Genomic DNA, 17914 nt, shown 5'->3' on the forward strand with positions numbered 1-17914 from the left:
GTCAAGGATGGAGTCTCAGGAAGAGCATCTGGGCACTGATTGAAGATGCATTCCTAAATCATCAGTCTCTCAGTAAAGCTGATATTTTGATCCCCATCTAATGCCTCTTTCTAATTTTCTTTTTTATTGATTCTCAGTTCTTGGAAAGATGGGCTGTGATTTAACCTCAGAAGTTTCCATCCCAATTTGGAATAACTGTTAGGAACTACCCATTAGTTACCACATCATTTAGACAGCAAATATCTATCTTGCTCTACTTATTAATCCCTTTGTACATGCTAGAACTGTATATCGGTATTCAATTTGATGTAATTTCTTTTAATCTTGTTAGGAATGGATGTCACAGACAAGAGTTCTAACTTTAGCACTAGGATTACTTAAGCATTATTTCTCATAGATGAATGGTTAAAAGAGGCTTCCAAAAAATCAAGGAAACCAAAGATTTTTTGTTGTTGTTGTTTTTATTCAAAAGCAACACACCATTTTCAACAACTATGATCTATGTTTTTCAAAACAGTCTGATATATTGGTGATAGTAATCCTTGGATTTGGGGATGGAAAACTCAAGACAGGATGCTTTGACTTTATCCAATACTGTGACCACTATTCTCACAGAAGTGTAGCCATTCTATGGCTACAACAAAGTGTAGCCTTATGTGCTTAGTGCAAGACTGTAGCCTTATGTGCTTAGTGCAAGACTGAAAGAAATTTGCTTCAGCAAAACTAGAAATTAGTTAGAGATCTATTTGTCTATCTATCTATCTATCCATTTATTTATCTATTCAATAATATAAAGATGTGTCATATTAGAGGAAGACCAACACTGAACTGTTGTTTCACATTCCATGCACATATTCTAGTAGGTTAGAGCACAGTGTGGCATGATCATTTAAAATAAGTTCAAAGTTCAAAATCTACTCAAAGGTACAAGTATAACAACCATCTTGTATCCAAAGTCATCTTGTTAGACCAAAAGTTGTATCACTTGACATTTGAACATGCTTTTCTATTGCCCATATATTTGTCTCAAAATCCATAGAGCATTTCAGCTATTGCCTTTGAATATAAACCCACTTTTTCTCCAGAACAAATACAAAATTATTTAAAATGTGATTTTGTTGCAGTCCGTTCTGGATTTGGCAGTCATCTTAATAAAAGGACATATACTCTAGTGACAACTGGAGTAGTCTGTCCATATCCCTTCTTCATGACCAACACAGTCATCCTCAGATGTTGCCGGGAATATTTGTTTTGGATGGCTCGTATCTCTGTTTCTCACTAGTATTTACCTTCTGCCTTAGGAAACTGCCTCACATAAGGTTACATCCTTACCAGTAGTAACTTGCATCTATCGACTTCTCCTTGTGCCCAATCTTGAGTTCTTCACTTTCCTAAATGATGTATCCCGCAAGAGCACTCTGAGATAACTGCTGCATGACGTCATTCACCTTCGTGTCTGTTTCTGCGGAACTTGACCTGAGATAGTTTCTACCAAGAGGGGACACAAGAAAGTAGAATCTTAGAGCTGCATTATTCACCCTTCAGCTGGCACTGAGGACTCCGCTGCTGATGGTAAGTAGGATATGGATACCACCTGGCATATTAAAGCAGTAAAATTGTTGAACTATATTTTGATGGGAAACTTAGATGGTACGCAAGTGGAAAGAATCGTATTTGTTGATACACTATCTCTGGCATCTGAGAAATATGAGAGAAATTGTACTTACAGACAATGACATCGGGTGACTCTTGCTGAGTACCACTGAATCATTAAAGAGAGAAAATGACAGGATGTGGGTGATAAATCACCATTTCAAGAGAAAATGAAAGCAGAGAGTCTTTTTGGAAATATTTAAGGAAACCTTAATTTCTTGCAGCTGGAGGACAAATAAAATGAAGTATTTGGCTCAGGATTTAATCATAAAATAGCAGAGCTACACAGAGGTTGAGCTCTCAGCCCTAGCACTTCTCTTACACCAAAGTCAAGGGCTTAACAGGAAGCGACTGGGTCTATGAAGATTGAGAAGGGGGTATTTGAGCAGATGAACTTGAGCTGTTTGATCCAGTGAGGTTCCACTGAAACCACTAGGCCGGCAGAAGTGACACACACACATCGGCTAGATAGCGCTTCTCCTCCTGCATGAGTGGGACTAGGGTGAGGCAAGTGAAGTATGTAGAGAGCAACGTCTGAGGAGGCTCTCACTCTCAATGTTGTGCAAATGCAGGGTCTCCTAGGACCCTGAGCTCCTCTAGGCACCTTACTTGTCTCCCCCTAGTCCTGGCCCTTCTTTCGTGTTTGAAGATTATGAAAAATACTTAAATCAAGCAGGTGTCTTTCAAGACAAAGTTTATACCGCTCAGAATGTACCCTACCTCTCTTCTGTCAACCAGACCAAGAACAAAGGTTGGATCTCAAGATAACGTGGATGATAAGACGCTGAGCTTTCTAAGGGAATGGAAGGATTATACATGGAAGGGGCTGCAGAATTTCTAATATGTGCCAGCAAGATCTGGGGCAGAGGACATGGGAAGAAATCCTGAGGTGTTTTCAAAGGGATGCAGGATATTAAGTTAGATAAGAGAGAGTTAATAGACATTGGGGTAGTCCTGCAATACAATAACACCTTGGCAAGGACCTCGATGATATTATGTTGGGTGGCAGAGAAATTGTATAATATCCTCCAAACTGAGAAAGAACCCCAAGACCAAGAAATGAAGTGGGCAACTCTATCAAATGCAATTATGAAGTTTATTGTGAGTAACTTACATACAGGCAGGAAGGATTGGGCAGGTGGATGATCCAGAAGCATTCACAGCTGTACTTGCATCACTGAAAGGGGTACAAGGGAAATTTAAAGGGGCCAAAGTTAAAAATAGAATCTGACTACCAAGTGAGAAGCATGTCCACACAGAATGGAACTGGGGCTTTTTCCTCCCTCAGGGTCTCATGACTATTAACCATCTGCATCAACAAAAGGTACTCTTCCAGGTTTCATATCCAATGAAGGCAAGGGTTAAAGTTGATAGGGAATTTATCTGACTTTGGTGTATTCTTTGTTAGTAGGCTAAAGCTCAGTCATGCAGAGAGGGGAGGGGGTAGGACTATGGGCCTTAGATGGAGCCGACAAAATGGAGTCAGTATGGTTCAGCCATACATGTTACTAATAGGCTGCTAGGATGGCTCTTTGAAATTTAGTAAAAGCAATTGCTCACACTAAGTATAAGTGCCATATGGTAGAGAAATAGGTCAAAAATGGGCATGCCAGAGTGTATATCTTATGCATGGCTAGAAGACTTACCAGCTGACCCTGTTCCAAGAGCAGATCCAGAAGATACTCCATTCACAGGTAATGTATACAATCAAACCAAAAATCATCATTTCATATATGGTTCTATATAAGTTTTCACACTCAGAACTCACCAATTTATTGAAGGATAGACTGAAAGTCTATGAGAAAGGACCTTGCAGCGTGACAGCAAATGCACTATGGAGTGATCCTCCCAGTCTCACCCTCAAGGGATCTATCTCCTTTTAGTCATGTAATTATGCATTGGGGAAAAACTTTTCAAGGACTGCTCAACACTGGCTCTGAACTGACATGGGCTATAGGCTATACTACTCTCCCTTCCTCTGTCATATCATAGTTCAAAGACACCTGAACCATCTGGATATTCTGCAGAACAACACATTGATCCACTCTATTGCTGCCATCATGTGAATTGCCCCAGATGAGCAAGACATGACCAGTGTACAGGAAGCCTCAGTGAAGACATCTGAGAAGGTGAGGAGTAAATCCTACCAAGATTTAAGACCTACCATATAAGTTAAGTACCCTGGGGTCCAGTGGGCTGAAGTATGATGGAACATCATCTCCTAATAAAGGACACATTATTGCATTGCAACACTTCTGCCACCAAGAAAGAAGTCTGATGCTTGGTAAGCAGCTCTTAGTTCAGGAGACAGCATATTCTGCACTTCTCCAGCCCATTCACTTAGTGGCATGAAGATCTGCCCGCTGTGAATTGGATCCAGATAGAGAAATAATTCTGCAGCAAATCCAGGTTGTGGGACAATAAGAACGGCTGCTGGAGCCATAAAATCAGGCAAGCATTCTAGTATCAGAGATAACCATTGTGGAAAAGATGCTTGTGTGAATTTTAAGCCAGCCCCACCCCAATAGAAAGATCACAACATAGAACACCTAGGATTCTCAGACAAAGCATATCATCAGTAACATATAAGAACACACTATTTGAAAAGCAGCTCTTGGTGTCCTAGTGGGTAGGATAGAGAAGGCTTATTTGACTACGTGATATCAAATGATTTTGTGGCCAAAGATAGATTCTGTCAGACCCACTAAGTTCTAAAGATGGGTAGCCCTTCCAAAAGATTACTGCAAAGGAAAGGGCTACACTTGGGACTAAGCATGAGCAGGACCAGAGGGCATGAGTAAACTACCAAACAGGTGGCCCAGACCTCTATCTGATCATCCATCAATGTGCCAAGGGTAACTCCAAAGAAGCTAGCTTGTAGAGACAGCTCAATAGGGACTCATTAGTGAACAAGGATAAAGGAGCATGAGTTCAGTTAAGAATGCTTTAAGTTTCAGATGCTTTAAGTTCATCCAGATAGGAATGTTGATTAGAATGAGACCTATGGAAGAAACAGAGAGTAGAAAACTGGTTGCAGGGACTGGGGGAGGGGGTGGTGGAGAAAATAGGGAGAGGTTGGTAAAAGAGAGCACACTTTCAACTATAAGACAGGTAAGATCTGAGGATCTAATGTATAACATGGTGACTCTAGCTGATAGCACTGTATTATATAATTGAAATTTGTTAAGAGAGTAGAATTTAAATGTTCTTACCAAAAAAAGAAAAAAATTAAATATGTGAGGTGAGAGATATGTTAATTTAACTCAATGGGGAAGTCCTTTCAAAATGTATACATAAATCATCAAGTTTGCAGTTACATTTTAAATACCTCACACCTCACAATTTTATTTGTCAATTATACCTCAATAAAGATGGGGGAAAGTGAATGAGAGTTATAAATAGAAGTCTATATTGAGTATATAAATTTGGGCACCCTTTGTGTAGAGAGAGCATTTGAAGCTATAGGAGTAAATGAATGAGAATAACAGGACTTTGATTCCAGTCTGTTGAGGGACTGCAGACTCAACAGGGAGGGACTCCAATATTTACTGTCTTGGAGGAAGAATATTAGCCTGCAAAAGAGACTCAGAAATAGCAACCAGAGACATAGGTGGAAAACTTGGAGACTGGGGTCATGAAGCTAAGGGAAGAAAGAGTTTTGTAAAGAAGGAAATAACTAAAGAGTGTCATAAGTAAGATGAGAATGAAGAACGTTCACAGAATGCAGTGAATTTAATAGTGACAATGTCAATTATTTCAGTGACAAAACTGAACAGATAGTAAATTGAATTGTATTGATGTGTGTGCATGTGTGACATGAAGTAGAGGCAGTGAGAATAGTTAACTCTTAAAATATTTGGTTGTAAAGGAGAGAAAAGAAATGAACCTGTGTCTGGAAGGACTATTAGATCAAAAATGCATTGTTCATTTGTTTATTTGATTATTTTGTTTGGTTTTTGGAATGTGAGCGAGAAATCTCCAGTACAAAACTTCCCAAGCCACTTTTTAACACATTCAATCAGTCACAGCACCTTCTCCAAACACTGCACAAATCTTTTTTTGTGTGTTTCAGTTGTGTTTTTACCTTTCTTGAAATAATAAAGCATAATATGCGGAAAATGTTGCTTTTTTTTCTTCCATCTTCAGTATTAAAATGGCTACACAAAAATTCACTAATTTTGATATGTCTTTTTTTAAATGCACATTGATATGACAGCTGTCACTTACAATCTAACAAAATCGTTTCGAATGAAGCTAAAGACAGCTAAGTGCTACTAGAGCCATCTTACGGAAAAAAACGAACAAACATTTTGGCCAACCCACTAAAACACTTCGGGAAAAAAACCCAGAACTTGCTGCTTTTAGAGCACAGGTGAAAACCTATTGCATCTGGGGAAATTAAAAAAAAAAAAAAAAAAATTTGAAACCCTACTAGTTGGGGGGAGAAAGCAAAGAGGTTGGGCCCAGAGCCACAGCCAGGGGCCAGGTCTAATAACTGAGGAAGCCCCATCCCTGTGACCCAGGGACTCAGTGTCTGCTTAAGACTGAAGAGTAAGCAGAATGATAGGAAGGGCTTCTTCTCCTTCTCCTCCAAAACCACCACCAGGCTAACGAACATTAGGTAACAAGTATTACCAACGTTGCTTGCAGAAGGGAAAGAGCATGGAGAAGGACACTCCAAGGCATGATGCAAAGAAGACCCAAACCGATGTGGAATGGGCCTTGTGAGGGAGGAACCCTCCTGAAAACCAGTCTCACCTCTAAAGATAAAGTAATGTGAGAGGAATTTGATGCACTTGGTTCTTGAGGGTAACTATGGCAAGAAGAAATTAAAAAAGGGGAAAAAAAACCCCAACTTCCGACTAGATTGACTCCATCTCCCACACCAAAATTGTAGCAGAAGGAAAAGGTGCCCACTGTAGGCATAACAATTAATTTGCTTCAGTTTCTACTGATCAAGGCAAGATTCCTGCTTTCCACAAAAAAAAAAAAAAAAAAAAAAAAAAAAATTATGAGAGAAAAAACTAAGTAAAAAGAGCACATGTCAAGAATCAGGAACAGATATGACATCAGACATGGAATTTAAAATAATTCTAATGAATATGTTAAAGTCTCTTGTGCACAAAAGGCTTTTTGTATGTATGGTCCACTGGGTAACTTCAGCAGATACACAGACATTGTAAGAAAGAATCAAATGGAAAAACACATTAACAAAGATGAAGAATACCTTTGACAGGCAAAGAAAATATCAGTGAACTTGAAGATAAGTCAGATTGAAATTACACAAACTGAAACACACACAGAAAATTGTAAAAAAAAAAAAAATGCAGAACATCAAAGAAATGTGATACAAAATTAAATCATCTGAAATACATGTCATTGGAAACCCAGAAAGACAAGAGTAACAGTTGAGACTTTTTAAAAATTGTCTATACAGGTAATCCTAAGAATATACCAAAAGATACTAAAGGTAAAAAGTGAGTTTAGCAAGACGGTCAGTTACAGAGTTAATATTCAAAGCCAATTACATTTCTATATGCTAGTCATGAATACTAAGAAATTAAAATAAAGTAAAAAGTAAGATTACCAAAAGTACTAATACATGAAATATGTATAAACCTTCCAAAATATATTCAAGATCTGTATATGTGCTGAAAATAACAAAATGCTGTTGAAATAAATTAGAGAAGATGTAATAAATGGAGATACCACACTTAAGCAATATGGAAGCTCAATATTGTTAAATGTCAATTCCTCTGAAATTGAACTGATCTATTGGTTCAACACAATTGCACTTGAAACTACTCAAGATTCTTTTTGTATAGATTGACAAGATGATTCAGCCTATGAAAAAATTAATCCATTGTCAATTTAAGAAAGAAATGGAAAATTTTATTTGAACTAACCTGAAGATTATACCCCAGGAGACAGTCTTTTAGAAAGCTCTGAGGACTGTTCCACAGAGGTAAAGGGGAAGGCCAGTGTATATGTCATTTTGGCAAAGGGATACATGCAATCAAGCACACATCTCGGTAGAAGTTTACTGCTATTTGCAAGGAACAGATGTCTTAGTTAATGGTTTTAGTGTTTTTCTAGGTATGGGATGTTGCAAGAAACTGGGTTCATATAATTTTCTCCTGAAAAAATCTAACTATCTGAAGGTCTGTTCTGCCAGTTTTCTCAGAGCACCAAGTGCCTCATCCTGATCTTCATACTGCATATTAAGCAACGGCAGTGGCTATTGACTTGATTCTTGTAGAACTGAATGGTGGGCAACCTTCTTTACTTTACAATCCCCTCCCTTTCGGTCTTAATTTTGACCAAGGTTTAGGAGGCTTTTTGTGACAAATTTGTCCCATGGCCCTAGAAATGCTCATTCCCAGGTCAGGCAAGGATTTTGTTGATGGACCCCTCAATGCATTATTACTGGATGAGGCCCTGTTAACAGCAGCCAAAAGCCTCCAGACTGTCTGTCTTCCTAGTCTGTTATGGTCCAGGAAATGATTCCCTCTTGCTGCTTCTTCCCATATCTAGACTTACACTATTTCAATCATGGATTTTATAGAACTATGTATTTGGTCAATCGTTTCAAGTTGCCTTGACATAATTTTTTTTATTGGAGGCTCAGTCACACATTTAGTAGTGCAAGAAACAGTAATCTCATAAAACAGGCAGATTACAAGTAATACAGCTAATAACATTAATAAGGTCATAAGTAAGTATTTAAATTAAGAACTTCCATTAGGTGCAGGCAGCCCAGTATCTCCCCAGGTCATCTAACCCAGTCTGCTCTGCACCAATCACTATCTTTAAGGGAAATGATATATTGGCATTGTACATAAAGTTCACCAAAGATGTCTGCATGTACAAGGCAAGTGGTGGGTCATCATGACCCCTTAGAGGTTTGAGAAAGGGATGTTATCTTTTAAGGAGTTACGTGCTGGCGTCAGAAGAAGAAAATCGATCTTCATGATTGAACAGGTATTTCTGCCATTGAGGAGGTCTGGTTAATGCATAATACAGATGCCCAATGCACACTAGAGGGGGAGGGAAGAGGCCCAAAGGAGCAGAGAAAAAATTATATATTTTTTCTTATCTTGCCTTGAGATATGAATTTTATTTCATCAATTCTAAAATGTATAAGGAAAGAAAAAAAGGAAAAACATCCAATTGTTAAGTGAAGTTGAACATAAGAAAAGACACTCTGATACTTAAAAGTGTTAATTTCTATGTTTAGGGATACTTTGTGAGGTATATTTTACAGGTAAAGAAAATGAAGTTCAGAGAACTGTATTGCTTGGAGACAGGTAAGCAAGTAGTAGGGCTGATAATTAAATCAGAAATTCTCATATCAAAATGTTTCATTAAATTACATCAAAGCTAACTCTCAACTCTGTGAAGGTGACCCTCTGAGTTTATAGTATAATTTACAAAACTACATTTGTAACCATGCAAAGAGGCTAAGAGTATGTATTAAAAAATAAATCAAATGTTTGCAACGTTTAAAACAATTTTTTTAAACAGCTGTTTTGGTTATATGATTTATATAATTTACAATAATAATTATTACTTTTTTCTCTGACTTCATTAACTTATTGTCTTTTCCAAATGACAATATTTCAAACAAGATATTGACTAATAATGTTTACACTCTCAGAGCCTGGGGCAGACTGTCAGAATTCATTTCCTGGAAGGGGTTAGAATCACTATAGTTTATGGTGACAATTTAGGAGTGAAAAGTTCACTGAGATGGGAGAGGAGTCTCCTGAAACCTTCCAGGGACTGAGATAAATTAATTCATAGTCAGATGCTTCCATCTATAATATAAAAAGTTGGACTCCAAGACAAGCAAAAAATAATATCATGGTATGTATCTACAAAAGTGTTTTAGGAACACTAAATTTTAAAATGATCTGATGTTTTAAAAATTACTTGGGATGAAAAAGAATTTTAAAGGCTGCTGCAAAAAAGTATTCTGAAGGATTTTAAAATAGACATTCCAAACCAATACTATGACATGCTGCTCGAGAGAGAGAGGAAATCTTTAGCTCATATTGTCCTTCATCTTCTTTCCGAAGGAAAAGGATTTTCAGGTTTAAAAAGGAAGTTTAGATATTTGTTAGTCTGAACCAAAGCCTGGAAGCCTTGAAGAGATTGTGTGAGAACTTAATTTGTTCTACTGGCCAAGGTTATCCTTTGTTCCAGAAAGGATTTGAAAATATGAGTGCCAACTACTAGCCATGCTCTTAAAGACTGTGCAAATTCAAAGGACACTTGCAAGTGGACAAATATAGACAGATTTATTTATGAGATTATCCTCCATTAGAAATAAGCTAGAAAGCTAACATCATTTCCCTAAGTATTGTCTTAGGAAAATAATATTCTTGTTTTGTCCACAATATTACCTGCAAAGTGTGTTAGCGTCCAATGTTACCAGAGTCAGTTTTACTAAAAAGAGAGGAGGACTTCCTTTTGTGGCAGGAATTTTTAGAGCAATGTGTTAGTGAGATATACATCTCTACTTCTGATGAGGCAGTGCAAAAGTTGAGCCCTTCTTACACATTGGAGTGGCTGAATGCATGTATTCCTTATTTGGATGATGATTTAAGACAACTCACTCTCTGACTTTCCTTAAAAAGTAGATGAAGCAAGATCAAAGAGAAGCTATGATGTGTGGTCTAGTATCAGACACAAACAGTATACCTGGACATCACAATAACCGGCATCAAAAACTCAGGAAAAAGTTGATTGCAGGTGGGGCTTTTGGTTCCCACTGCTTTCTTTTTCACTTCACCCCAGTGAAGAGCTTTGCTTGAAATGTTTAGAGGCTAAGAGTCCAAAATTGATCTGCTTACATGGATAAATTAGGGAAGAATGGGGTCTATTTTTGCCACTGGGATTGGGCTCACAGCTAGTGGCAAGAAGAAACTTCTGGATTACCTTGACTTGTCTACCGTTCCTTACCGGGGCTTGTATTGCCTACTATGCTTTTATACCATCTATTGATATAATACAATTCAAGTCTGAGTTTACCTCTTTGATTTTTCTGAATCAGAGCCTTCTAGAACAAAAGGAATTCTAATTTACAAAATGAACCAGAAGGTGTATTTCAGTGCCATTATATCAGCTACTATTTTTGCCCTGGAATAAATTTAATGCAGGCAATCATTGCTTCATTTATTCCAACAAACATTAGGTGAGCACCTACCTTGTGCCAGACACTCTCCTAAGTATGAGATTGCAGCATTGAATCAAACACAAAAAAACCTCATAGGGCTTGAATTATAAGCATTAGTGAAGAAATATTTGTATGGGAGTAAAATAAGAAGATAATAATCACTGAGAGCTCAAATTTTCTTTCATGAGACCAATAGACCAGCAAAATGTCAGAGTTGAAAGCAAATGATTTGACAACATTTCTTATACATATCATATATCTTGTATATAAAGCAGAGAAATAAAGACTAAGTTGCTGTACAGTTGGGGGTAATATTCCATAATTGTAATTAAAGAAAATAAATTCTAAATAGCAACAATAGAGAGATTTGTAGTGGCATTTTGATGACCTTGTTTTAGTCAATATTTTACAGTGTTTTTTAAAATGTATAACATTGTATTTTATGTTGGAAAATAAAAGTGCAATGCAATAAAAACATAACTGAGATAGATTAAAATGAATGTGCAGAAGTTGCTAGGAAAGACAGATCTAAAATATACTCTGCACATATGTGAATCTTCCCATAAAGGCCTCATTCCTTCCATGTCCTTCTCTCGATAGCCCCCTCCCAGGTGTCCTATACACTGGCAACTTTCACTTTCTCACTGTTTACTGAGTGATAAACAAAGCCTGGAGGATTTGAGGAACCACTTTTGGATGCTGGAAAATTACAGTTGAAATTCTAGCCTCTATCACATATCTGAGACAGTAAGGCAAGAAATGATGGTTATTGTTTTAATTTATGATTATTATCATCATTATTAATTAATATTTTCTTCTTCCCCATGACATGGATTTAGGAATAAGATTCATTTACTTTTTTATCTCTAGTGCCTTATAGTGTCTGGAAAGTTCTAGGCTTTCAATAGATGTTTTCTGAGTGAATAAGTGAATGAGATAATATCCCATTTATAAATGATATAAAGTTTAAAAGAGGGTAGTTTTGATAAAAGAACAAAGTCATGAAATATTACCTATTAGAATAGATCTAACAGGATAAAGTGTTATAAGAATAACTTAAATTTATAACTATCTTTTAATGTTCAGGAGCAAATGGAACAAATATAGGCTAGAAGGCATATGAATTACCTGAACAAATAATACACATCAGTACGAGGGGTGTGCTGAGGCATATGTAGTTGCATTAAATGAGATATGGGGGGTTTAAGTGGAGAAAATGGGTTAAGTTCTTAAAAATACAAAGCCTGAAACTTTATTCCTGGGTTAAACCCTGGATTTGGAGAAATGTTAACTTGCCAATGACTACATCAAAGTCAAGCATGGATTATTAGACACAGATGTGAAACAAGAGAATAGAAGAAGCTGCTCTTGGGTTTGCCCGGCCCAGTCAAGGCTTTGGCAGTATGACATTTTCCTCTTGTTGGAATTGTATGAAAGGATCCCTGGAAGGCAAATAATCCTAATATCTAACTTCTTGATAGATGATTTCTACAAGTGGATTTTCTTTCCTTGATTAATAAAACAGACTATACATGGGGGGGCAGCACTGGGGAAGTTCATGAGAATAAGGCTCATGTCCAAATGCTTTTCTGTGAATTTCATTGCATCTCTTAATGTACTGTTTTCCCGAAAGATGTCAGTATTGGTCACAGACCTGATCTCAGATTTTGACTGTAATACTTTACAGTATGTGCGGGCTCTGTGCAACTTAAAACTCTAAGAGGGCTTTCCTGGTGGCGCAGTGGTTGAGAATCTGCCCGCCAAGGTAGGGGACACGGGTTCGAGCCCTGGTCTGGGAGGATCCCACATGCCGCGGAGCAACTAGGCCCGTGAGCCACAACTACTGAGCCTGCGCGTCTGGAGCCTGTGCTCCACAACAAGAGGGGCCACGATAGTGAGAGGCCCGTGCACCGCGATGAAGAGTGGCCCTCACTTGCCGCAACTGGAGAAAGCCCTCGCACGGAAACGAAGACCCAACACAGCCATAAATAAATAAATAAATAAATAAACCCAAAGTTATAAATAAATAAGTAAATAAAATAAAACTCTAAGAGCAGGGATCTTATACATAAAACAGAGGTATGAAAACCTAGCATTATTACAGAGATTAACTGAGATAATGGATTGTTGTAAAGATTAAATCAGATAATGGGGTCAAAAGATTTAGCTCTGTACCTGACACAAAGAAGGTTCAAAATGGTCTCTGCTAGTGTGTTTCTCTTCTCATCTGCCAGGGAAGATACTCAACCATAAGTGTAAATTACCAGACAAGTGTCTTATATTAGGAGTGTTACTCATGAAAAGGAGTTTTTTAAAAGTAGAACTGGATGGAGCTAAATAATTCTAACTTCAATAAAAGATATTTGGGGCAAAATAATTTTAATGCCAACAAGGTGCTTCAAAAATGAGTAGAAAGTGAGATTTTATTTAAATGGTGTGGAAGAGGCAGAGACTATCATTCAAGTATTGGAGGAAAAAGTAATCAGAGAGGTGAGATTAAGATATTTTCCCTTCAAGGAAGGCAATATTGCTTGATACAGAGCACCAGATTTGCAGTATTCAGTAGGATACTCTTTCTTTGATATATTCCTCCAGCAGATTCTAATCACTAAGTCAACTTTGGGGAATTTTTATTAAAGTTTATCTTTTAAATTTATTTGGAGAATTCTCTAAAATGTTGTCTTATATAATAACTCTACATGCTTGTCCATGGATTCAAATATTATTTTATTCTCCTCAGTACAATTATGTAGCTTGTATCCAAATCCTTGTTAATAAGATTTACTGTACCCTGCTGTTTACACTAATCCTATTGATTTGTGTGCAACATATCTGAATTTTCTCATTATTGATTCTGATAGTTTTTAGATTAATGTTCTCATTCTCCCTCTCTCTCTCTGTGTATTTGTCACACACACACAGACACCTATCTCTGTCAGGTATTATTCTAGATACAGGGAATTTAAAAGTAAATATAGAAATAGAAATAAGGATGAGACACCTTTACTACTATTAGAATAGTTAAAATTAAAAATAGGACAACACAAAACTGGCAAGGATGTGGAGTAGCAGGTACATTCATTCAGTGCTGGTAGGAATGCAAAACAACTCTGGAAGGCATTTGGTAGTTTATTGCAAAACTAAACATACCTTCATCATATTATCCAGCAATTTCAGTCCTTGGTTTTTACTCAAGTAAGCTGAAAACTTACGTTCACAGAAAAACTGCACACAAATGTGTATAGCAGCTTTATTAATAATTACCAAAACTTGGACACAACTAAGATGTCCTTCAAAAGATGAAGGGGTAAACAAACTGTGGTACATTCATACAGTACAATGTTTTTCAGTGATAAAAATAAGTGAGTTATCAAGTTATGAAAAGATACAAGGAACAAGATATAAATGTATATTGGTAAGTGAAAGAAGTTGATTAGAAAAATCCACATCCTGTATGATTTCAACTTTGACATTCTGGAAAAAAGCAAAACTATGAAGACTGTAAAAAGCGCAGTGGTTGCTAGGGGACTCGGGGGAAGAATAGAGATGGCTAGGTTGAACACAGTATAATATAATGATTCTGTGTTATACTGCAACGGTGGATACATGCCACTCGACAGCTGTTAAAACCCATAGAATGTACAACACAAAGAGTGAGTCCTAATGTAAACTTTGGACTTTAGATAATAGCTATGATTCAATACTGGTTCATCACTGTAACAAATGTACCACACAAATGCAAGATGTCTTGCCCTAATGCAAGATGTGTACAGGAGGACATAGGGGAACATTCTGTACTATGCTCCATTTTTCTGTAAACCTAAAACTGCTCTAAAAATTAAAATCTATTAATTAAAAAAAAAAGAATAAAATCAGTTCCCACCCTCATGGCACCTGCATTATGGTGAAGGGAGGTAAACAATGAATAAAAAAATGAATGCAGATGTTGATAAATGAGGATTGAGGAAAGTATGCACTCTCTCTCGATAGACTATGGTTTGGCATTGGGCTGGGGACTTTTAGATGTCATGGTTAAAGTTCTCTCTGTCACACTTAAGCTGAATTAAGATCAGCTGTTTCTCAGAGAAGCAGTTTGCATCTACTAGTTTTACTCAAAACTGCCTTCCCAACACGAATTTTAGAAAACCTGGCTTAAAACAGGAGAGTTTCTAACCAGTTTTGCTGCTTCTTCACCTACTCATTTCCAATTCTTGAAAGACAAAAAGTGATATTTTGAATATATTAATTAGATTATATCACTTCCCTGCTTTAAAAATCTTTGTATGATTTCTCATCTGGAATACAGTATTCCAACAAGACCTCCAAGGACCATTGTTAACTGGAACTTCCTTCCTTTTCAACTTAACCTCACTCTACCCTCTCTTCTGCTTCATTAAAATGCCATCCTCACTAAGCTCCCACCTGGACCCTTTTTATCCTCCAATACATTAAGCTCTTCATGACCTCAGGGCCTTTGCACATGCTCTTCTTTCTCAGGATTTATCTGCCAAGTGTTCTTTTAAATAGTTGTGATGATCAACACTAGGAAAAGATTTTAACAAAACAGGCAGTGGCAAAATGAATGCTTTTTATTATTCCTTTAAATATCCCCAAGGCTTTCCCTCCCTTAGTTCAGATCTTTAACCAAAAGTCCTTTTCACTGAGGTCTTCCTTGACTTCTCTGTGACACGTATCTCCTTTCTTGCCTTTTCCCCTTTAGTGTTCAAACTTGCAATTACTTTTCTTGTGATGTTGTTAAGTGTTTGTATTTCTAACCAGAATAGAATCTTCATGAGGGCAGGGATTTTTGTCCCTTTTGTTCATTGTTCTATTTTCAGCACCAAAGCAACACCTGGCCAGTAATGACACTCGATAAATACTTGGTGAATGAGTGAATAAGAGCATAGTTGATATTTATAAAATGCCATCTTTTTTTGTTAAAATTATAAAGAGCTTTAAGCATCACCTTATTGTAAATTCTCTCCGAATATATCATATAGCTACTACATAACTCACAAATTTGTATTTTCTTTTCCTAGGTTTATAAATGCTTTTAAATATAGGTATTGTTTTCCATTCACTGAAATCTACCTGCCGCTCACATTGAAGTTTGTATTGTGCCAATCATTCTGTTCACTACTGAGAGTGAATAAAATTTTAACTTTTAATATAATAAAGGAAATAGAGAGACTCTATATATAATTTTTATTCCAAAGTTAGACTTTTAGAACTAGGGTTTAGCCTTTAAAATTTAAATGAAGGATTCTATTTAGTTCTGCATAAGATGGTGAATATAAATAATGCATTGATTTAGAGTGAAGTCATTTAAGAGAGTTTAGTGAATATAGGATTTTTTAATGTTGATTAGTATTGACAAACTAGGGTAATTGGTATTATAACAAAATATATTTTTTGCTGCAGTAGTCAGAGGCAGAATATTGGGTTATCTTTTGGAGTACTTTGGCTCAACTCAAATGAAACCTACTCTAGTGAATTTAAGGAAAAAAGGTAGATATATTAGAAGAATGGTGAGGAGCTGATCAAATTAAAGGAAACCCTGAAAAACCAGACCTTGGCTAGGACAGATAATACGGCAATATCAGGAAATTTTGAGGCAGGAATTGAGTTCCAACCAACTTCTGTGCTTCTCCAATAGAGAATCAGACTGAACTGAGGCTCATTCCTACACCCCATGAGAATTGTGATTGATCAGTCCTGCCTGATGCCCTGGAATGTGGGAGCAAGAGCTGGAAAGCAAGACAGAGGACCATATTCATAAAGGATGGGGAAAGTGTGTCAAGCCAGCCAAACAAAAGAACCCATTCTGCTGATTGATTAAATAGGCCAACATCTGTACCTAACGCGAAGAAATCACTGAAAAGAGAACTAAAACACTAATTCATAGAGTTACTATTATAATGCCTAAAAAGCAGGGGTCTTGATTTTATTTTTGTTTTGTTTGAGTCATGTTTAGATGTCTGATAATTTTTAAAACTCAGAAATACTTGTGGATCTAATAAAGCCAGAGATGCCTACTTACAGTCAACTCAGGCAAAAATTTGAAGATACAACCTAACGATATTCCTGATCTTTGTTTGATAGGTAATATTGCAAAGCTTTGCAAGAGAAAAAAATGACCTCTATTTGTTTGGGGGAATGTCTAAGATTAAAATTTCATTATAATCCCAATGAAAATAAGATTTCCTGGTGTTCATCTCCCTAACTTCTAAAACTTTGGCAATTGTAGCGACTTTACCATTGTTAATTCTAACATTCTGAGTAAACATAGTATTACCCCACTTCTATCTGTCACGTACAAGGGATCACTCCCATGTCTGTATATTTTTTTAGTGCTTGTATGGTTATAGGGAGAGTTTTTCTCATAGAAATAAAAAATCAAGTGAACCCTTTCCTGTATTAATGTGTTTTCTCCCACTGTCTACAGTTTTATTTATGTGAATGTCCATGAAATGGTTTCTTTGGTAACCAAAAGTAGCCTGGATCTGAGTGGGTATAGTACAGGTTCACACTTTTAGGCATCAATTGCTTTTAAAAATTAACTGTTCAAAGGAATAGTCAATAAAACACATGAAAAATGAATACCAATTTTGCTATAGAATTAACATCTTGCTAGTGTTTTTCCATTTGAATATTTTAGCATCTTGCTACACACTAGATACTCTTGTAATTAGTTACAATTCAGAGAAAATTGTTATTTATTATAGATGCCATTTTAGGAAGCTATGGTAGTGAAGCAGTTTTGCTTTCCAAATCCATTTACAATTAATTGCAATATTCTATAACTATCATCTGAATAACATCTAACACTCAAATGTTTAATGATACCAAATCACAGAATAAACAAAACGAAACTCAATGTGCCATCATGTGCCAGGCTGCCACAGGCAAAGGCTAAAATAAATGTCAGAGGAAATGAAAAATTAACTGATTTTAGTACAATCAAATATGTTTTAAACAGCAGCTGGTTATCATTGTTCATTATGAAATACTAGCAAAATGTCTTCATTCTGATTTCTAGCTTATCTCTGTGGCCCTATTTCACATGAAAATAGTAAACAGTAT

The sequence above is a fragment of the Balaenoptera ricei genome, chromosome 3 (assembly GCF_028023285.1).
Source record: "Balaenoptera ricei isolate mBalRic1 chromosome 3, mBalRic1.hap2, whole genome shotgun sequence".
Lineage (NCBI taxonomy): Eukaryota > Metazoa > Chordata > Mammalia > Artiodactyla > Balaenopteridae > Balaenoptera > Balaenoptera ricei.